The following is a 23,747-nucleotide window of genomic DNA, read 5'->3' on the forward strand; positions in this document are numbered from 1 at the left end:
CTGCAGAAAAAAGAATGTAAATGGCAAAGCAGGGAATCTCTCAAGACACGAAAGTAACAGAAATTCTCCTAACTTTGATAATTATTTTGTTTTACCCCCAGGAGAGAAAGAAAGGAAGAAAGAAAGAGACCAACCACACAATACTGCTGTGGAATTACGATTGTAACAAAGGGGATGGCACCAATTTCCTTTTTCCACATTGAAAGAATATTTTTTAAAATGTCAAGGCATGTGCAGATGTTCAACTTCTTTGGTCTAAACGATGTATTTCAGTGAGGCCATGGATGCTCTTTTTCTGTATTTGCATTACTGTGGAGCTTGTCTTCCAGGATACATAACACCTGGTTGGCGGTAGGTGATGGGAGTGCATGTTCTCCTAATCACTGCAGAGCATTAAGGGCATCTCAAAGATGCTACAGCACTGAAAAGACTAGCAAAAGGAATAGCCTGTTATTACTCATGCAGATTTCTTCACCTTCGAGAGACACTGTATTTGCGACTGTTTTCTACCTCTAGACAGCTTTTCTATAGATTTTTTTGCTGTTTGCTGTTGTTTATAACACAGACCCAACTCTTCCCTTAATCAAAGTCTTGTGGACCAGAAGGAAAATTTTACTGCTCAAAGTGTGTAATTTTTCCTAACACTTAGAATTCTGATTTTGGCTGTACTTCATTAGTTTAGTTTATGCCAGACCAAGACAAATTGAGCAAAACTGTTGTTAGCTCATATCAGCTGAACTAAAATAAGACAAAATAAGCACCCAGGCAGCCTTTTGCACAGGTTTGACTGAATCTTTTTAAAATCACACATCTTGGTAGACCTTATTTAACTGAGACACTGAAGCCTGAGCCGAAGTTGGAGTCTGGATTTCACTGCAGTATTGAGGCCTGGCTACAGACAGGAAAGCTAAAAGCACAGCAGCAAAAAGCTGAGAAGAAAATTAGAACAGAAGGATCCAGTTTATATATTTATAACATAGGTTGTTATAAATAGTTTTGGGTTTCCTTTTCCCTACTAGAAAGTGTTTTCTGTATATTCTTGTCTTGCAACTAAATGATGCTTCCTTCCCACTCCTGCAAATTTTCTCCTCCTCCAAAGCCACATAGCCTTTGCCCTTGCATTCAGGAAATACCAGCTGAGGGTTTTTTAGCCTCAGTGTAAATAGCTGAATTCAGCACTGTTAATTTTTTTCAGCTTTGTTTTACAAGATTTATAGACATGGAAACATTATGGTGTATTTAAACACTGAGATCAGTTCAATTGTCCTTATCTTTTTGTTTAATAAGTAGAGTGTTAACTCTGCTTTGTCAGGTTGGGGTATGTGAATGTATGCATGTGAGAGGAAATTCAATGAGCTGCGGTGCTGAGAGCAGCAGATTATTCTTCCTTTTCTCCAAATAGCCGTGATAGCAGTTCATCCACACATATCAAAAGAAAGAGTACAGGCTGTTAATGCATGTCAGACTCTGGATTTCCAGTTTGTTGCATTGACAGCCGACATGGACAGAATTGTGTGGTGGTTTAAAATTCGTATGTTGGGCTTTGAGCAACATTCACTGCCACAGTGACGCTCTCTGCATGCTGTTGGTTGTTAGCAGCTCAATATATTAACTCTACATTCACCTAGTGGATCTTGCACAGAGGCATATTTACTTAAAAAGCTAAAGCAGAATTTTGTCTATTGAAATAATCTCAGACTAGACATAATTTGATAATGTCATATGAATTAACAGAAAGAATCTTCAATTAATGTTTTCTGAAATAGATAATAATGACACAAAACAAAATACATTTTTAAGGCATAAAAAAGCTATTAGCATTTTAAAATTTTAGATGGTGGATTTTAGATCTTGAGATGTTAGGCACAGTACAAATATTATTATTACTTTACTTTTTTATTAATGCTATGTGATTTTATGGGGAATGTGGTTAGAAAATTGAGATCTGGTTGAATTCCAGGGCTTACCTGGAAGTTCAGGACTACTCAGTGAAACCCTTTACTCCCATGCCTGGAAACACATGCATTAACTTCTTAATTCAGTTTTGGAGATTGCTTCTTCATGTATTACTTTAACATCTGATTGACATTTTTGTTTTTACTGGCCCCACTGTAGGATGGGCTACATGTAGTCTATTTTATTTGATTATGCTGGAGGCCAAGATCTGCTTGACTTCTAATTTTATCTGGCTTTGTTTCCTATAAAGCAAAATTGAGCTCAGTCCAGTAAGATGCCAGTGAAAGCTATTTAATTTTGAGTGATGGTTTCTACCTTGCAGTACTGAGGCCACCTGCCACATGATAGAGTAAAATGCAGACAGTCTGGATGGCATGAGAGTAGTCTTTTTCCAGAGGTTGTTACTCCAATGTTAGGGTGAGACTTCAGCAGCATTACAGCAATCCCTCTATTACTGTCTTCTGGAACTGCTCTAAAAGGCATGGGGTAAGCACAGCATGAGGGGTGCCACGCCTCTCCATCGAGCAAAATTCCATCCAGCTACCACCCATCGGAGCACTTGGTAGTAATTTGAATCAACAGTCCCTCCCTTCAACCATGTGGTGGTGGTGAAACACTAGAGGTGAGAGCCAGTCAGCACTTTCAGTGAACAGAAATAGGGAAAGCAGGAGCCCACAAACACCTAACAGCTCTTGCTCAGGTTTCTCTCATCTCATGCTACCTGACTGTTGCTCAAACCCTATCTCCTATTCTCCTAATACTTATTTCTCCAGAGTTCCCTTTCTTTGTTGCTTTGATTTCCATATAGCTCTTCACCTCCAGAGTAAACCCACAAGAGCAAAAAGTAATAATCACAGAGTTGATACTTGCCGTCATCTTCTCTGTTTAGCCCAGTGAGTTATAAATGTGCCCTGCCGAGGAGATTGGTAAGGATCTGTCCCTGAGTGCTTGTTAGGCACTGCTATCCTAATGTTCATTTAAAAACTTTATGTCAGCTGAGGATGTTACTAGTAGCACTAATTGGTGTAACTTGGCTTCGTTCACTTTACGTGAGGGCAATTGACAGTCTCCAATGTTTAAGAATCACTCTATTTGTAATGACACTTCATGCAACATCTTTGTACAACCTCTCGCATCTGCCAAAGGCATTTGCAACATCATCAGAAAACCTCCTCTAACTTTTGATCACGGTAATGATGCATTATGAGTTCCAGCAAAGAAATTTGCTGTTCTTAAATAGGTTTCAGAATAATGTTGGCTTTCATTGTACTCACTCCTCGATTTTTAAAGATTACTTTGCACAACAAATATCCCTAGAACAGCAATATATGAACAGAGATTAATGTTTTACATACTGGGACAAGTCACTTCAACTATGCCTGTGTCTTGCCAAAAAAATAACAAAGCTAAATGAAATTGATAGTATGGAAATGATAGCACACTCGTCTCTTGCCAAATGCTCATTTCGAGCCCTGTGTGCTCTTTCCTACAAACTATGGAGTGCTCAGCAAATCACATTTCGTCTTAAACATGGAAAAGATTCAGAGACTTGGGGATCTTCACCTTAATGAGAGACAAAGCATTAACATAAATGAATAGGACAAGCCCAATATTTCACTAGAATCTGTGTAACATATGAAGGATGGATGCACTTCAGGTTTAAATAATTACAGCCCCCTTTCTGTTCATAGTTACTTAAATTACTTGAAAGATGGGTGAACTCAGAGCAGGAGGTTTTGTCTAAATATAACTGATGATGAGTTACTTAAGTAGGCTTTTGGTCTGTTCTTCCAGTGCTTTTCTCAAGGTGACCGATAATAATTTACAGCAATGGATAACAGCAATTCGTAGAAAGCCAGCAGGCAGTACCATTGACTTTGACCTAAGCTTTCAACTGGTGAGCTACCAATTACTTCCATTAAGATTTCAGCTGCTCTCTGTGGAAGCACACATGGCACTGGCTCTTTGGCTGTTTGAGATGGCAAAATACCTGAAGTATCAATTCTCTTCTATTGATAAAAGTTCCTGGGCAGTAGCTGCTGCAGCGCTGCTTCCAGATCTGGAGACTTTTGATCATCCCAAATGGAGGGCTTAATGTGCATGTATTGTTTAGCAGTAATACCTAATTGGTCATAGATACAATAGATATTTATGGATGGGTTTACACAGATGTAATAGAAATGTATGAAGTATACACTGTGCCCCAAAATTTCCCTCTCTTTTTGGCAAGGATGGATCAAATGTAAAGTTACATGAGGAAAAAAAGCAAAGCCTACCAGCCAAATCTTGAATTAAAATCTAATTGAAGTTCACTATACAGTGCTTGATTATCTGCATAGGCTTAGAGATTTTAGTGCAAAGTGAAAGGCTTATTTGCTCAGGTTTGGAGTCTTGCTTTTTGTTTGGCCTTTTTTCCTGGGTGCCAAGGAATTTATTTAGCTTACAGCTTCTAAAGACACTGTATAAGGGGTTCTAAAACTACCTCTAATGGCAGTAAGCGGATTTGCAAAATCCTTTCTCTTCTGATGCAAAGATCTTCATCAGACATACTATTCAACTACTGGGAAAGCTATTTGTTGTTATCTGCTATCACTGGAAACTCCAGCTATCTTTATTGCTAGAATCAACCTTAATAAAAAAAATAAACTGCTATCATACACTAAAATGCAGGCACGCGTATAAGATAAGGAATATTAATATGACACACAGATTAATCTTGCTTTAAGCGCCAAAAAAATTATTTTAAGTTACTTCCTCATAATTTTATTGGTTTTGAGATTCTTGGTAGGATAAACTAGAAGATAGTACTTGGCCTGCACTCTCTGGAACACCTTCTATTAAGATAGCCTGTATCACTGCTGGCCCTGCCTTTCTGCTTGATTCCTGTGTGTTACTTAGATTGTAAATTCCTGGGGGCCTGGTTCCCTTCTGTTCTGCACTTGTGAAGATCCTAGCACAGAGAAGCCCTAGGCTTGAGTTTCTCCAATACATATAAACAAATAAAAGGTTATAGCCCAGAGGCTGAGTAATACCATCTATAGAATATGTAGAATTTCCCGTTGTAGTTTTGGGACTTTCTGGAGAAAGTTTCTGTATACAGAGATTTTCAAGGAATTTCTAAGCTCTATACACTTTTCTTGATTTTTTTTTTTCTGCTTTATTTACAACAGCTTTTGGCTTTTTCATGTGCAGTGGTTGTTCATAGTAATAACCCCTAAGAGAAAAGGCAGCATAATGCTTCTGAAAATACAACAGATGCGTGTAATATCATTGCCCTCTCTACAGGGACTTCTGTAAACTGATTCCTTGCTACACTCAGCATGTTAGCATCCAGGAGCAGAATATTGTTTGTGGAATTTATAATGGGACCAGGGATTCAAAAACTTGATCTATGGGGTTTTATAACTACAGGAGCTCCAAACTATACATTGTCAAGCTGCCTCAACTTTGGTGGTTTTCAAACACAACTCAGTTTTGCATTTACAGCCTATTCTGAATATTTTTCACTTGGTACATCCTTAGGAAGAGGCTGTCAAGGAGAATTATTATCTGCCAAATACTGATGTGTTTGGGAATATTCAGCACAAGTTTTGGTGTGTTATTTAAATGAATGACTTCTATTGTCATCCTTGAAATATGCATCGTCACTCTGGGAACCTCTGTATCCCGTAAGGCGTGCCGCACAATGAGATGTATAAACGTACCAGAGGCAGGCAGAACGGTATACATGATAAATGAGAAAAATAAATCATTAGGAAAGCCTGGGGTTAAAATAGAAGGGACAGAAAAAATCTCTCGCAGAGGGGTGAAGTGGGAAAATGGGGTCTGTTCCATTTTCTTGTGTCTTGGCAGATTTCTAGGAGTACATGCAAGAGCTCAGAGCAAAAATATGCATGAAAATGGAAAACTCCATGAAAAAGCACTAATTCCTTGTTTCCAGAACTCAGTTCTTCTGTAGCATTATTTTGTCTTCTCTGACTCTGTTATTTTTCACTGATTTCTCAAGCCTTCCTAGGAATAAAGTGTAGCCCCTGCACTGCTCTGCCAGGCTCTGTAACTGCTATAATTTTTCTGGTCCAGAAACTCCTTCTTCCTCATCAGCTCTTTGGTTACAAAGAATTATTTTCAGCCATATAAAGCTTCAGTGGATGCCCACAATCTCTGCTGTTATATTCCTGTCACCTCCTCACCCCCCCCTTGCACACATGACGAGCACTAGCTGTCAGCAGGCTTATTTCCAGTACATCAGCTCTAACATCCAGCTTTAACATCCAACTCTGTTCTAAGCTCCAACATTGTCTTTGCATATAGACCCTATCTTCTGAGGGGGTATATAACAAAGAGATTTCCCTCAGAAAATGAAGGGGAGGCAGAATTGCAGCTAGTGTTTTCTATTTTCTGATAAAAAAAAATATAATTTCAGTAAGAAAATGTCCTTTTTTTTTTTTTCGTCTTGTTCTTGGGTTTTCCTTGTTTTGTGTTTTTTTTTTTTTCCCCCAAGTGTTATCTTCAGATCATGACTAAATGGATGAAATTAAATGCTTTTCAAATCAATTTTTTTATTAAAAGCTCTGGTATTGGAAAGTGGGATATTTCTGTAATAGCATGCAACTCTGAATCAATGTTTTCAAGAATAATGCACAATACCCATTTGCTTTTGAATGAATTATGATTTAAAAATTTAAAAGTTACGAACTTTTACAGTCCTGTAACTTGGGAGAATTCCAATCCCAGTGCAAGTCTGTGCAACATCTATTTTTAATATCTCTTTTTTTCCTAATAACTTGCCTATCTTTAATCTGTACTTTTGCCTTTTGGTACATGTGGTTACCAGTAGTGCTCTTGAGTATGTACAACTACAATATGTGAATCTGGTCTAAACTACAATATGTGAATCTGGTCTAAGCCTTTGTTTGACTTTCTTTTGTTGTTGTTGTTATTTGTTTTAATAACCCTAAATACTTTTGTGGAAATCCTGATTCTTGGTGAAAATGGCAGAATACATTATTCCTATTTGGATCAGCACTCATTTCTATAGGTACTTGTTCTGCAATATCAATACAGCTAAAGCAGTGCAAGTTTTTTTAGTGTTAGCAAGTTGTTACATGTCATTTTCTTAGGATTCATTTCTGCCAATTAGGTATTTAAAAAGGTTAAACACCATAAGCCTTTGAAGCTGGGGCATGTACTATGTGCTTCCTATTCTTAAGGCAAAGAGCCCTAGTAGAACCACCATCTTCTATAGGCACTTGTTAATGGGCTGCTTACCTCATCCCTATGGGAAGTCCTTACTCCACTTGTCACATGTTCAGCTAAGGTCAGAGTTCTTTAACCACTCTGGACATTCTAAATCAACCTGCAAATATCTTGACTTCCTCTGCTGCACCTCGTCCTACAAAACCACAGGGTCCAGTATAGCTTTTTCTTGGTTCTTTTTTTTTTTTTTTCTCTTAGGAATTATAGTTACTGTCCATGCTAGTCTAACTGCTTACTGCACACTTAAGTTCCCCATTTTCTCAGCTGCCCTTCCAAGATCATTAGACTGTCTAGCATTGCTTTGGCAACTCATGTTATTTAGCTTTAAGTACATATATTTCATTGGCTTATTAATGCTTCTTGTCTTCTAAATCCCACCTTCCCCCTTTTTTAATGAAAAATGAATATACTTTAGGGCTCTGCAGGTGGGATCCAAATCTGAGAACCTGTATGACAGCATCACTGGGATTTGTAAATACTACATTATTTGTCATATGTACTAGAAAACCAGTACTGCCACCCTACCCCAATTATTCCTTAATCTAAAACTTTCTCCAAATTACACTTGCAGAAAGATAATCCAGGGCCAAAATGTATGATAGGATAAAGGCATCATACAGATTTAGCACATATATCTTTGGGAAGATATTTTATTCTTCCCTTCAGAATTACAGTCTGTGTTTACGGACTGGTCTTGTGCTTAGCATGCACAGTGTTTATACAATTTGTCTTCCATGCTCATGCTTTGATGTGTCCTCCACATGGGACACCAGAAACTCATTGAGAGCAGAGGGGAGCTGGTGAGCCTGCATGTCTGAGCTTTGTCCTTTTGTGTTATCTTTTTTATCTAGACATGCTACTTTGAGATTTAGGCAATTCACCTTTTAGATATTTCTAGTGAGCAGTTCATATTTTCTCAACAGCAACCCTTTCCAACCCTTTTCTAAATGATGGGTTTGATCCCTGTAGTTCCTGATAGCACTGAAGTATTTACCTTAACTTGTCCCTTTTCAGGTTGAGGCTTCATAGGTAGGAAAACTAATGGGACGTGTGTAAGCATGTTCAGCAAAACATGCTAATAATTCCACACCACTGGACAGTAACTTATCTTTTTGGTGAGGCCCTGAGAAATTTGCATACATTGAGGGACAGGGTAGTGTACAATGTAAAGAATGGCTCCTCTGGAGCTGCTGCTTGGTGTTTAGGTTAGCTCGAGTAATGAAACGAGGGCAGTAAAATCGTATTTATACAACACTAAGAGTTGTCTTTTCATGGTGTTTCTTCAGCACTGACAATTATTTCTTAATGATGCATTTGCAGAGGAGCTTGCTGAACTTCTTGGACCTAGCTCAGGCAAACTGCAGCACTACCAGCATCAGTGGAACTCTGCCCATCTAAATGAAGCCAAAGTTTTTTGCACCGTCATTTGCAACATGGGCTGCTTGGACTGAAGAGAACTGCAGTTGTACACTGGCTTTTAAAAATATTTTCACTCTTGAAAGAAGCCTGATTGATGAAGAATATGAGCCATTGAATTACAACTTGCCAGATTTTACTAAGAACACTCTAAATATGCAAATTTATGGGAGGGGAAGCAATATTCTTACTCCTATTTAGGATGGGTTTGATAGAAATAATTCTCTTGTCACTTGTTACAGAGAAGAATTATTAATTTTGCTTTGTCTGTGGAAAGGCAAAAGCCAGCAATCATGTTACAAAGTAGGTTGCATAAATTGGTTGATTTTCAATGCCTCTTTCCCCATCACATCTCAGGAAGAAGAAAAGATTTCTTAATGGTGCCAGGTTCTATTAGAAGCGTAGTGCAACATAGTTTTAATTGATGCATACCATGTCTTAGGAAAATAACAGGCAAACTCCCTGACCATTCAATTACCATATAAATAAGAATGTGCATATCTCCTCTCATATCAGCATCTTCCTTTTTTTGTTATTGACGAAAATATGTTAATGGCTAAAAGCAGCTTTTCATTTGAATAATGACTTAATGCTTCTATGAATTTCAGATGGTGGATTAAGCCCTTTTAAAGAAAGTTTGCAATTTCCCTATAGTTCACCAGCTGCCTTTGCTCAGGGGAAAAAAAAAAAGCAAATGGGAGACTTCAAACCTCAGCACCTGCTAGGGTGCTGCTGTGGTTTATAAATCTGTTTAGAAAAATGAAGCATGCAAGTTCTCAGCTGTCTTTTATTCATAAGACTAGCATTGATGGGAGAGAGGAAAAATCCCACTAGTGTGTGTTTTATGGTGTAGACCACGTTTCTTTTTTGTGCTTTGCCAGACAGAGGTCATCCTTTTCAGGCAGACACTTCAGGTTTACAAGATCGCTGAGGAAACAAGTAGCACTACTTTCTTCTGACTTGACCATAGAAGTGGCATCAGATCTGAGTCAAAAGTAATTACATGCAGGGCACTAATGTTGATTGTTCAAGCAGTTAGTTATTTATGGAGAAACAAGACTAGCTGTTGTGCCTTTTTCACTCTGCACCACCAGCCATTCCTGATGCTGCAAGTTTTGTCATCTCACTTCATTTTGCAAGATAGTGGATTCCCAAACAGCAGCTGCCCCATTTTCATTTGCTTTTTCTCACACGCTGGACACCAGATATCAAAATTGCTTTAGTCCAGCTAAAAAATCACTAACACTCCAGTCACAATTCAGAAACTGTGGTTAATAGCACTTAAACTCATGAGACTTATGTCTGGTAGTGTATAAAGATGTGGTTTAACAGACAGCATCTAGGCCCTTGTCAATTTCTGAAGGAAAGCTCCAAGTTCAAACAGGTATTGCAGTTCAAATCACTTTCCAATTTAGGAAGAAATATAAAGGCAATACCTTTCTTACCACATCTCACTTCTGAAATAATTTAGACCTGAACACTGACTCTTTAGTAGAGTTTTGAGTGTGCGAGGAAAGGCCAGGTAGTGGTTTGAGGCTGTACTGTGTATCACTGAAGCATTCCAATCTGTAGTTATATGCTACAATATATGGAAGCAAAGGGCTCTGCAAGTGGTTGTTACTGGACTGTACTGCTGTTAGAATTGCATAAATTTCTGAATTAGCTAGTAAAAAACAAAGCTTCCACTAGATGGAAGGCTATTCTTTCTGCTTTCTCCTCATCTCTTCCCCCTGCTCAGAGTCTTGGAGCTGAAGGCTACTGTGCTTTGATTGTACTTTTCCATGTCACTTGGAAAAGCACTTATATTTCAATGGCAATTCACTCTGCAACAGCCATCTTCTATGTCTGATTTTCAAAACGTGTACTTAGCACATCTGTCTGAAAAATCCAAACTGTTAATTATTAGCTCCAAATGATATTTCCATTCAAGTTGAAAGCAGGAAAAGCATTAGGCTTTTCAAAATAATGATTTGTTTCTCCCAAGTCAGTTCCTCAGAGTATCTATGTCTTTCTATCCCTTTCATTGGAATAAAAATCTAAGTCCATTTGTCTTGCTAGAAAGGGAAATAATCGACATTGTGCTATACACTTGGAATGCTGCAGATAAAGGAATGTGTATAAAGAAAGGTATGTAGATACCTTAGCTGGTATTTGCTGCCAGCAGACTTTGTGTTTCTCTCCCAAGGTTCAATATTGCAATAGTTGTGCTATAACAGAAGGACCAGTTTCATTACTGTAGAAGGGGCTTTCCTGGTAGTGGAGTAAGACTTAGTTGAACCATCTTCATCAAACAGGAAAAAGTAAATAGGGTTAAAGCAAGCATGACACTGATACATAAAAGAAATAATATTAAAAAATACAGTTTGTCTTTATATATTCTCTGTAATTTTTGGCCATTTCTAATTTTACACATCCATTTTGAAAAGCAAAACACTACACTCCATGATAGTATACAGTGAAGTTTCAGCATAATAGACAGAAGTCAACAGAAGCCATATGGAACATGAATATGATTGTCTTGCTTTGTTGCCCATTATCATCTTGGTCTTAGTTCCATATGGTGATTGAGCTCTGTTTACATGACTTTGATGTGTAAGCATCTATGTTATTGGAGCTGTTAACCAATTAATAAAAATCTACTGCCATATGTGCTGATTCTACAGTTTGCCATTTTATTTGCATTGGAAACTGATTTGGGAAGATCTCTGTTCTCAGTTCTGTTCTAATGACAATAAAGTCCTATTATACAGAAACTGCACTCACAGTTGTACTTGTAAGTTGTGCTTATTGAGACGAGCTCTTCTTGTGAACTGATGCAAAACTTTGGTAGAAGTTCACATCAAAGCAGTTCATCACCTTAACCAATCTTCTTGGTCCATAACTTGGGAACAAATTTTGGTTAATGAACTCATATCAGAAAGCAAAGTTTAAACCATCACCTTACACATAATTCAGATAGGTGCTAAAGATGTGGTAGAAAGAAACTCATGAACAGGTTTCTGGACAAGGGCTGATGAAAATGATGAAAAAAACCCCTTGATTTTGAAATTTTTTTAGAAGTTGTTACAGAATTTAGATAGGGGTATAAACTGCACACTTTGGTTGAAAACCAGATCTTTTTATGCATTTTGTTAAAATCTTCATGAGAGACAGGGTTTCTCGTATCTTGTGTCAAAAAAAAGTCATACATTTTCTAGAAAGATCTGGTACGCATTCAGGGGCCACTTCTTCGCTGGGTGGATCACTGCTTGGGGCAATGTGCTTCTTTCTGAAGCCTGTGGTTGCAGAAGGTATTTCTCAGAAAAATCCATGTCTGTAATCTTTCTCCATTGATTCTTACTTATCTCTGTCCTCCAAGAATTACCAGGCAGGCTGACTTTGCTTTTTGTTTACATTATCTACTAAGGCAACAAATGTATTTGTACAGCAGTAGTACTTCAGTAGTACTTGTAGGTCATACCACACTACTCTTGCTGTTATTCTGTGCCTCATAATAAGCTTGTTTGAAACAAGAGTATGGACGATTTGCCAGAGTAAAATTGGTTTGATGCTAAATTCAGTGATGCTAACCCAGCAAATGAGAATTTGGCCCATATTAGCTTTTATTTTCTTCAAAAGGGAAGGACTGAAAAGAGCCTGTGGATTTACGGGACTGTTGTTACTATAGCTCACTAATGATAATTACTGTGGAATTTCCTGTTTGAGGAAATCCAAATATGAGTCCATAAACATGTGTGAAAGCAATGGAGAGGAAAAACAAAATCTGACCAACTCTTCAGTCCCTTAAATCTTTCTTTCAATTTGCAGCTTTTCTTCAGTGTTCCATTCTGTTTTGTAGCAATGAAAGGCTCTGACACATTGTCTGAATGGAGAAAGTACTATAGAAACTAAACCAGAAACAAGCAGTTCTTTTTTATTGATGTATATGATTTTGTTTTTACTCTCAGTGGTGTAACAGGAATTTTCCTTGCCTTTTAAATTAATCTTTTTGCTTTATTATCCAAGGGTAGTACCGCACTGACACTTTAGAATCAGAAATGCATTGAAAGAATACTGGAGGTTCCACTAAATTTATGTATTTATATTGCATTCATTATAATGAATACGTTGCATGCATCATAAATAGACACAATGCCCCATATTAAGTCATTTTGCAATGGGGGCTCTCATTTGCAACTTTCTCTAAAGCAAATTGTAACAATAGTGAGTTATGTTCCTTAAGTGTACCTGTATATAAATTACAGATTTAGAGATGACAAATAGCATACACTTGGTTCTGGTTTATATGAAATGAAAGGCTAGAATATATACACATGGCAGAATCAAAATGGGTACACTCTCCTATATAGTACTCTCTTATTTAACAATAACAACAAAATGGTTGCATGGCTTACTAAGCTTAGTAGGGTGAGATGCCACAGCCTTACTCAAAACCATAACCTTGCTGTCTGTGTTGATCTTTCCTCCAGTTTGCACAAGGTCAGTTGATCTCAGTGCTGAGTCTTATCATAGAGACCCACCATGCAAACCTACTGCACCTTGAGAGACAACAGAAGTGATCTTTTACCAAATAAAAAGCTGCAGCCTGATGTTGTTTCACTATTTTATCAGTAAAACTTGCTTTCTGTGACCAAAGTCTAGTCTATACTTAGCTTTACATCCTACCTACAGAATACTGACCATCTACCAGAGCTGTTAAAATGAAACAAGCAGTATACACCTTGCACAGGCATTCTACTGTCAGGAGATGATGAACATTTGAGTTAGAACCAAAGTCTTCTAGTGATTATCCTTCAGTTCTTACAGTCATCACTGCTCTGATTTGAATTTTGCTGCTTGTAAGACCTCAGTGACTAGAAGCTCCCTTCTTCCAATTGTCTTATCCCTTTTACAAACTGAGTTTAGTGTCACAGGCCAGGGTCCCTGTAAAGCCATCTCTAAACAACCTGTTTTTTCAGACAGGCAAAGGGAGACAGAGAGGCTAAGGTACAATAGGGGAGAGTTTCATGCTATCTGAAAGATATGGAAGTATGGTGGTCTAGCCAAAAACCTGGACTTGCTTTGCTCCGCTCCCATTTGTGTACTGATCTAAGGAATTAAATGTCACTCTCAGCAAGGACATCATCATGGTTGCCTCAATCTGGAAAAAAAGCAGCCTGAAGTCCTGTATCAATTGGGAGCTAATTAAAGAAGTAGGAAAGCAAATGGAAAGAGATCTTTTCTAAGACCAAAGTAATGCTAGAGAAAAAGGTCTCTGAGCATCCTGGTTTCAGCTGAGATAATTTGCTTCCTAGTAGCTGGTACAGTGCTGTGTTTTGGCTTTAGTCTGAGAACAGTGCTGATAACACACTGACGTTTTAGTTGTTGCTCAGTAGCACTTCCCCTGATAAAGGACTTTTTCAGTCTCATGCTCTGCCAGTGAGGAGGGGCACAAGAAGCCAGGAGGAAGCAGAGACAGGACAACTGACCCAAACCAGCCAAAGGTGCATTCCATACCACAACACATCATGCCCAGTATACAAACCGGGGTAAAGAAGAAAGAAGTAGGGGGCATTTATGGTGATGGTGTTTGTCTTCCCTAGTAACCCTTACATGTGTGATGGAGCTCTGCCTTCCTGGACATAGCTGCCTGCCTATGGGATGTGATGAATGAATTCCATGTTTTGCTTTTCTTGTGCCTTTGGCTTTTGCTTTACCTGTTAAACTGTGTTTATCTCAAACCGTGAGTTTTCTCACTCTTAAACCTTCTGATTTTCTACTCAGTCCCAAAGGGGGGAGTCAGCAAGCAGCTGTTCAATGCTTATTTGTCAGCTGGGGGTTAAACCACTACAATGGGTTCTGTGAGATAAACTTAGCACTTTATTCACCCATGAGCTTCACTTCTACAAAATCTCATTTTGGGGTGGCAGTTGGCTGCAATTGGAGATGAACAAAATTATTATGCTTTAAAATAATAAGATTTATTCTAAATCCATTGACTGGACAGGTCCATAAAGAGGAAAGTAGAAGCAGTGTTCTTTTTGGGTTGCAGGCAAAATGTTAATACAATAAAAATATAAATAAACGCATTTGAAACAGACAAAAAGTATATGCAAAGCAATGCCAGGGCATTCAGGTTGCTTACATAAAATCTCAAAGGCATGTAACCTGGGAACTAGGCAGTCTGAACATGCGGTTTTGCAGAAGAAACCTGTGAGGCAGGCTTTGAGGTAAAAAAAAAAGATACAACATTTGGCTTTTATGGCCTCAGCGGTTAGTCTAAAATCAATCACAGGCATTCTGTGCCTTAATTTCAGGTCAGACCTAGTGGCCACAGCAGCCCAGGAAAGACACTGGAAAGTCTAGAGACTTTCATCTGGGACTTGTACTTGGTGAGAAAATGGACTGATCCAAGCAGTTACAGGTTCTTTTATCTGACCTCATTAGTACACAAAGCTTTAGAACAAATGCTGAAGGAAAAACTAATTAAAGATGAGGAGGTGTGTGAAACTAGTTGAAACGCAGCAGGACTTCACCAAAGACAGAACATACCAGACTAAGCCAGTATCTTTGTCTGATAAATCGTTTTCTCAAACAATGAAAATACAGTAGATCAAATCTATCTGGACTTCAATAAAACATTTGAGAGGATGCCATGCGAGAAAATATTAATTAAGATGGAGAGATGCAGATGAATGTAAGAAATGAAAACTAAGGACAATAGCGTGAGCTGAAAGGGAAATTCTAGATGGAAGGAGGTTACTAATGCAATTTCATAGGGACTGATCTCAGAACTAATCTTAGTTAAAATTTTATTAGTGACCTTGGCACAAAAAACATGAGTGTGCTAATGAAATTTCCTGATGACATAAACCTAAGACCTGCTGTTACAACAGAAAAAGATTGGAATACCCTGTGGAAAGAACTGGATGAGTCTGCGGACAGCAGAAAGAGAAATGACATGCAATTTAATAGCAGAAAACGAAGTTGTGCACTTAGCAGAAATTCCTATTAATTTTAATACAGTGGGGTGAGGAGGAGGCTTCTCCAGGTGGACAGAAAAAAGAGAACATATTGCATGAACTAATCCCTCAGTAGCAGGAGTGTGTCCACAGTAAGCCATTTTGTGTTTGGAAAAGGCAGCAGCAGGCACACTCCATGCAGCCAAAGCATGGTCATACCTGGTCAGACCCCACATCCTATAGTTCCCCTTTCTGACAGTGGTCACCAGTCAAAGCTAGGGAAGGTGAGTCTGGCAGGATTTTCCCAGCGCAGTGGAAGCACCCGGCAATTTGTGACTCAGTGAAGCAGTGTGCTTGTGCCTCTAATTGTTTTTTCCCCTACGAGTGATTTATCTCCGCTTATTTCCCACTCTTTTACTGGCAATGACAATTTTGTAGTGGGAGTTCGAGGGAGCATAAAGAAAATGGCACGATCCCAGTGAAACTGTGGGACAAAAGATCAACCTGGAGACTTTTGCTGCTATGACGACGTACTTTGGATCTCTCCTAACTGCATGGAGACATGGGTAGACCTAGAAGAGCTACTGGTGTCACACACATGTAAAAAAGGTACATTAAAAGGGTAAATATCAGTCCTTTTTACACAGACTGGAAAATTACACTGGGGAAATGGAGCAATACCACCAAATACTTGCAGACAGGAGCCCACCAGCACGCATGTGCCTCTTCGCTACATCACCGAAATGAATTACAAAGGGTGGGGTCCCCCTCCAGAGACATGTCAACATGTTCATTCCGCCCCGGTGTAGTCAGATGGCAGTGCTAGAAAGCTTGGTAACTGATTCACTTCCCCCCTAAACAACAAAAGGGCAGTAAAAAGAAATTAATCTCCACATTTTGCCTTCGCATCGGTTTTGTTTCCCCACTTCAGTCACCCCGCAGAGCTGCGGGGCGGCCAGGGGGCCCTGGGACGGACCCCGCCGCCCCAGCCCCAGATCCCCCGGACGGCCCTCGCCTCCTCCTGCCGAAAACAATCCGCGGGAAACGAAACCGAAAGGTCGGGGCCGTGCTCCGTCTCCCACGGCCGGCGGCATTTGCTCTAAGAGCTGCGCCCGGGCCGGGTGGAGAGAGCCCCTCTGCGTCTGCCCCGCGGAGCCCCTTCAGGTCCCTACGCCATTTCCACTCGGTCAGCGGGGTCGGGTACAGGGGGAGCCGGGTACAGCGGGAGCCGGGTACAGCGGGTAGCCGGTACAGGGCGGCTCAGCAGCCAACCCCGCTGCCGCTCCCCTCCTCCGTCCGCCCGTCCGCAGGTGAGGCCTGCCTCGGGGCGGTGCTGCCGCTGCCCGGCCCCGTCGCCTCGGCCTGGAGAAGCACCTGTGGTGCCTGCGAGTCCCCGCCACGGCAAGGTACGTGAGGCTGGTCCGGCCCGGCTGCCCTCCCAGGGCAGGCTCTTCCTTTCCCTGGGGTCCCGCTCCGCCCCGGCTCCTTATCTTCGGGGCCCGCGGCGGTCTCCTCTAGGTGAGGCTGGGCTTCCAGGGGAGAGGTGCGTGAGCAACTTGCTGTCGGGAAAGAGCTTGAGGGAGGCGGGCAGCGCGGCCCGGGGCTGGGCTCGGGTTCCGTGTGGGAAGGAACCTGGTGGTCTTGCAGGGAACGCTTCGGAGGTGTATATAGAAATACATAGGTGTGTGACAAACCAAGCTGCCTTTGTGCTTCCCGTTATAGCAACCTGTTGTGCTGCCCTTTGGATGAAAGGCAAAGCAACCAATTGGGTGGGCTGGAATTAATTATGCCTGCCTCCCTCAAATTTTGCTCCATCTGGTAGTGGTGTACCAAGCTCAATCCACAGAGGGTGCCTGCAGGCTTTTAGTACATCCTTTCTGCTGGATACCTGTATTTTTACTGTTTCCCACAATAACATGACTCAAAGGCCTTAATAAGAGACAGGTTTATACTGTAGCAGGTATTATATGAGGCTGCTATTTCACACTGGTGCTTACACCTCAGTCTGAGAACTGAGTTTTGTGGCTGTTTGCACAAGGATATGACTCATCTGAATAGGATTCTGTGTATTAAGAACATGTGAAATAGTTTGATGGGTCTGATAGTAGGTGAATGTGCACTCTTGTGGCCATTCCCATGGAATTAATGGGAGAACTTTATATTATAAAAAGTTTCTGCATATCCATACTGAAGAATTGGAGCTTACATGAATGCCAAACTTCACAAGAAAGACAGAAAATGGGGTTGAAGATTACAGTAAGCAAAATGTTGTCTGGATGTGGTACAAGTTGTGCATGTTGAGATTCAACGCTGTAACTACAACCCATAAAATATCTTTTGAAGAATATCTCTATCTGTATATTGGTATGCTCTTAGGGTTTTCTTTTCTCCTCTTTCTTACCAGTCATTTGAAAATGAATTCCTCCCCACTACCCCCCTTCCCGTTGTAGTAGGTGGATGTAGTTCATTTTTCAGCGTTCTTTCTCTACGTGTTCAATTATATATTTGGCATATAGTTAAAATCTGTATCAGGATTCACATACAGAAGTGGCTGGATTCATGTTGTATATGAAACTTCTGTTCTGACCTTTTCAGATGTCTGAGTGATGACCTTGGTATTCTGTAGTTTTCCAGGCAGAAGGTGGCACAAAGTTTAGTTAAGGCTGACTTAACTCCTGGGGAGGCTGTGATAGGCTGAGAGTTTAAACTGGAACCGGTTCCTCTGGTCTGCTGCCATTAGCATTCCTGCAATTCCTTCCATCCAGCCCCCCTTCCAAGACCACCAAAAGGCTGAAACCCTTCAGGGCAGACATATCAGCTAAGCCTCTCTTCCTGCACTTGCAGGGCAGGTAAGCAGCTCACCTGAAATCTAAGGGAATGGCCCATTCCCAGTTAGATGCCTTTTCCTGTCCCACAAGGGTAACTGAGTACACAGCCAGGACTTCCCTGTCTTGATGCTGTATGTTGTACTGATGGCCTTTGCTGGGGTTTTGGCATTTTTTCCTTTTTAGCACAGATAACCTGTCAGCCTGTTATTCAGTCTTTGAGCTGAATAATTGCTCAACTTCTTTTCATCCAGTCTTTTACTTCTGCAAGTCCAACCTAGGTGGCTGGATGGAGGAGTAAAGCTCCTCATGGAGCAGTACTCGGGGCCATTGAAGGTAGGAGTCTTGCTTCTGTCACCAAAGCATCTTCCAAGGAGGAGTGCCACATGCTTTGGGGAGGTGTTTTGGCACCTCGGTGTGATTTTTGCCATTGATGTGTTATGGACCTTTAGTATGCTGCCTAAAAGAGCATGCCATTTTAGCTTGAAATCTGACAGTTTGCTGAGAGGTCTCTCAATAGATAAAAGTCAGTGATGTTTCTGAAATTAGGTTTTAAAGTTGCTTTTATGCAAGTTGCTTATTCTGGTGCCTTCAGGAAAAAATAGGCAGTGTTCTAGGTGGAGCTAACTTTAATAAGTGAAACTGAACTTTCTGTGTGGTTTTCTTCATTGTTAGAGCAGGAATTCAGAAAGTAAATAAACATGGGGAGATGTAAGCTTTATTTTTGAAATTCTTTTGGGTTGAATAAATGTTTTATGATAGTACTGCTGGGTAAATGTGTAAATAGTATTTTTTTGTAACCCCCTATGAACTCTTAAGCTTTTATTCCTTTTCTTTTTCAAGAATATAGCCATAAAGTCACTGTGTGACTGAGTTGAGCAAGTGTTCTACATGCATATGTGGGTGTTGTTTTTTATCTGTTTTAAATTTAACAGATATTTTTCAGATAAATTGTTCAGAGTCAAAACAGTCCTTGATGTGAAGGGTTTGTGCATAATATAGCAGTGTTTATTCTGTGCTGACTGGATTGGTTTAATTTTGGAATTCAGATACAATGGAACAGTTATTGTTTAATAGGCATTTTGTTATTGAAACAATAACTCCCATTTTATTTAAAATTGATCTTTTAAAATTAAAAATCACAGTTTTGTTTTGTTTTTGTTTTTTTTTTTTAATGGGACTTACCCTAGTGTCATAATATTCTGTTCAGTATTGCAGATGATAAAAAGCACAGTCCTTGATCTTGCTGTGCCTAGGGATATAGGATGCAGCTCTGAGAGGTGGAAATTAGGGAATCCAGGCAGGATGCTGCTCCGGAATGGATTGAGCAGCCAAAGCCATCTGGACATGACTCTCCAAGAGAATTTTAGTAGCTCTTGCTTCTCACCACATCCACAGCTGGGTTTTCAGATTTCTTGCCAGCCTCCACACCAACACAACCCACTGCCAGGCAACTGACTGTGGGAGCCATGTATGACCTGCTTTTGAGTTACAGAGGCTGGAGTCACACATGTGGACCCCCTTTGCATTTGAAGAAAACATAAGTTATATTTGTATCTGGCAGCTTTCCTGAACATCCACCACTTCAACTCAGCTGAGCTGTGGAAAAGAAACAGCTATTTCATATCCAGGAATGAAGAGATCTGGTTAGGATTTTTATTATAGAAATAAAAAAACAAAACAAAAATAAACAGCCCCAAAACAAAGCCACCAACAAAACAACCCACACATAGTTGTTCATGAAAAAATGGGCTATGTGAACAGTATCAAAATCAGTGATGCTTAAGATTGCAAAGGAATGAAAGCACAGAGTAATTATGAAAGTATTGCCAAAAGACCTTTATTTTAGCAACACTGCTGGATATTACTATAATAAGGCACAAATTCTGTTGTATGTATACACTGTTTAAGCCTGACATCTTAAAAACTGACAACTTGGTGCCTTTTCAAGGAGAAAATTATCAAAAAGCTTTCCTTGCATCAAATTAGAGACTGGTAGTTACTATTACCAGTATACTAAAGAGTGTCTTGGCTAAACCATCAAATTTTCCCTGACCTTAACTAAAATAAGCTCTATTGTTATAAAATATAAGGTATTTTTAAAAGAGAACTAAATATAATTTATTTATAATATCTGGTATAAGAAACAAGAACATTTGAGGCAGGAAAAACTAAAGAAGTAAGTATTTCTTCCTTGCTTGTAGTGGAAATCTTTGTTCATACTTACTGAATCTTTCAATCTCTATTATGGAGTTCACTTCATATGATAGTGATGCAGTCCATATTCTTTGAGAGCTTTTTAACTGTTCTTGCTCACTCTGTCTTTTGGAAGCATAATCTTTGATCTATGATGACAATCATTTTCATGGCATGTACAGACAGTGACTGCAAATGGGGAATAAGTAGCATGAGCTGATGAACATGAAGAAATAACAATCCTCTACCCACGCAAGTACTGGGTGCGATGGATCAAATCATGCATTTGTAAGAAATTTTGAATCCTGTGAGTGCTGCCATTAGCTACAGCTGAGGCTGCAGGTGCTGCTGAGAACCAAGGACTCAATGTCCAATGCCAGGTACTCAGCATTGAATTCCAGGTATTATTTGTGTTTTTCTGTAGACTGGTGACTATATTTAGTTTTCTTCTGTTCTCTAACCCATTCTTTATGTCAAGCCAGACTCCATATTCTTAGTTCTTTTAAGGGCAAAACATCTCTGTCTCTCTCTGGTTTAGGGCAATACCGAATATATATATGTACTCCTTTAAGCTAAGTAAGTGTTATATTTCTGTTTTCACCATTCAGGGAATATGGCAGGTCTGTCAGTCTAGGGGAGCAAGCTTCTCCCTGGGAGTATTGCTCTGTTCAGATTATATGTTGTCTCTTGGCAAACTCATACGTAGCTTTCAAATCACCCAAGATAAAAGTTTTGTTTAATGACTTACAAAGTATCTTGTTGGAAATTGTTGACAGAAATAGAAATGTTTTGAAGATCATCCGTGTTAGCTCCAAGACCACTCTTTCTCCTCTTCGCTGCGTGCAAGCTTTGCAGCTATGACTACATCTACTGTGTTACTTAACAAGAGGGAAAGACAATCATCATGGTAGAAATTAATGGTGTTTTTTCAGATCATGCTATCCTGTGCAGAAGCTGCTGTAGGAATTACGTGGAAATAAAAAATACTGTTTTAGCCTGTAAATAAAAAAATATATCTTTGCACACATATAATGTGACCTAAATTGAGGGTTGAGGCAAACTCATCTCTGGCATTCCTAAAGGTTTGCGTGCTAGGATTAGGAAGCACATTGATATGCTTTTAACAAGCTCTGTGGGTTCAGATCCATAAATAAACTTTTAATTAAAAAAACCCACAAACCTGACATGGTAGTCCTATTGTAAGATATCATATTGGCACCAGCCGTCATCAAGGCTGAATCTCAAAATTAGCCATACTGACTTCTATGCTTTGATGTGATAACTGATAGCAATTGCAGGTTGCTATTTCTGAGGCCAAACAATGTAAGAGGATGTAACAGCTGATGTGCTAATAGGAAAAAAAAAATGTTGAGGCAGAACAATCTTGGGTTTCATTTCAGGCTACATTAGTTGGCACAGATTTTCTGCTTATTATGCTCAGTTGGGACTCATTCAACTTCTTTTTATCTCATCTCTTCTCTCTTATCTTGTTCAAATCCCATTTCTTTCACTCAGCCTTCTCAGTAACCCTTCCTGAACTTACGTGATTCACACTGAATCTTACTCACATGCTGCTTTTGAGGTTGGGAAGTGTCCAGCCCACAAATGAAGTTGTGAAGATCTGAGAATAGGCTCTCAGACTTGGAAGTTTCAGGTAATACCAACTAGGCTATGATAACAATCCAGCCCAGAGTAAAGAAGATCCCTAACAGTGTAACTTAATTGCCCTTCAGTAATGTCTGCCTTCAGGGCTTTTTCTTTGATTTGTTAATTCTGAAAGTATCTTTTATACTTTTTTACATGAATATATTCTGGAATTGTATCTTTTGACTGTAAATTCTTAGCAAAGACTACAGCTGACATTGTGTGCTGTGCAATGCGCTAAGTTTTTCTAACTTCGAAATTAAGCTTTTTGAAAAGACTTTGGGATTCCTTTTCTGTGTGGCTTACAAAACCATCAAGGAATACACTGCCATGATGCTGCAGGATTGTGGTGATAAAGCTGAACACGAGCTTCAAGAAGATTACCAGACGTTAGGTGTTCCGTAACATACGGCGACAGCATAGCACAATGAAGATAACATGTAACAAGCTATAACATGTACCAAGTTTCTGTACATAGACGCTTTAGAACAATCTAAACCAATTTAAACTAAACCTTAAACTCCCTGCAGAATGCTTACGCATTTGTGTGCCCCCATGGTAGCCTTCGGTGGAGATTTTGATGGCCACCCCAGGTTTGCACCAATGAGCATGGGGAACTTGGGCTAGGTGCAAAAAGGCATGCCCAGGGAAAAGTTGCAAGGTTGTTTACAGGGAAATAGCTTTGTGTTTTGTTTGTTTTGTTGTTTGTTTTTTTTTCACCTAGTCTCCAATGAAGAATCTAGTGTGAAGTGTCCCTGCCCATAGCAGGGGGGTTGGAACTAGATGATCTTAAGGTCCTTTCCAGTCCAAACCATTCTATAATAATATTTTCCTGATATCATATAACTGACACTATTCCAGTTTTGTCTGATATTGCTCTCTCAAACCTCTGTTGCTTTATGCACACATGCACGTCTACTAAAAATTTTCCACAGAGAATGCCTAGCAGCAAAAAGGCTATAGAACTGCCTCAGTATGAACATTAAAGAAAACCTGTTCTTTGTAATTCGTTAGACCACTTAAAATCAGGTCTCTAATGTGCACACTCAAAAACCAGTGTATTGGATACTACATCCTGAAATACTTCGTGGTATCTTTTATCACATATCTAAGAGCTAGAGAAGATTGTGAATCTAAAGCTAGTGAATTCATTCTTATTTTGAAGAAGGCATTGAATTATTACAGGAGCCTGAATAACCTACAAACAAGAAATTGGAAAACTAAGGTGTTTCCATTCACAGACTTTCCACATCCATCTTTACTGTTATAATTCAGTATTTTAATCTAGCATGTGAGGCAGAAAAAAACACATAAATTATTTTGCTTGGTATATACATAATCTTTCATGTGTTTACACATACTAAATATATAAATTAATTCAAACAATTAAAATTCAATAGTGTTATGTACTTTCTCTAAATCTCACTCTCCTTTCTCTTCTGATTAGTGTTACTAATGAAAGTCTGTAGTGTCATGGGAACTTCCACTTTTGGAAGCTGTTCTAAGCTTGAGA

At 39.5% G+C, this 23,747-nt stretch overlaps 1 protein-coding gene across 2 annotated transcripts in view; it reads left to right on the forward strand.

Annotated features, from left to right (window-relative positions):
* The first annotated feature begins 16,847 nt into the window (after nt 1-16,847).
* Nucleotides 16,848-23,747, forward strand: part of ARHGAP8 (Rho GTPase activating protein 8) — a 71,408-nt gene continuing 64,508 nt past the window's right edge. Inside the window, exon 1 of one of the 2 annotated variants that reach the window (XM_062634898.1) lies at nt 16,848-17,087. The gene's annotated coding sequence lies outside the window, so the exon portion shown is untranslated. The remainder of the gene's footprint in view (nt 17,088-23,747) is intronic. The other variant, XM_062634899.1, reaches the window with a different exon arrangement.

The sequence above is a fragment of the Pezoporus occidentalis genome, unplaced genomic scaffold (genome assembly GCF_034315485.1).
Source record: "Pezoporus occidentalis ecotype Australia unplaced genomic scaffold, CSIRO_AGI_Poc_V1 ctg44, whole genome shotgun sequence".
Lineage (NCBI taxonomy): Eukaryota > Metazoa > Chordata > Aves > Psittaciformes > Psittacidae > Pezoporus > Pezoporus occidentalis.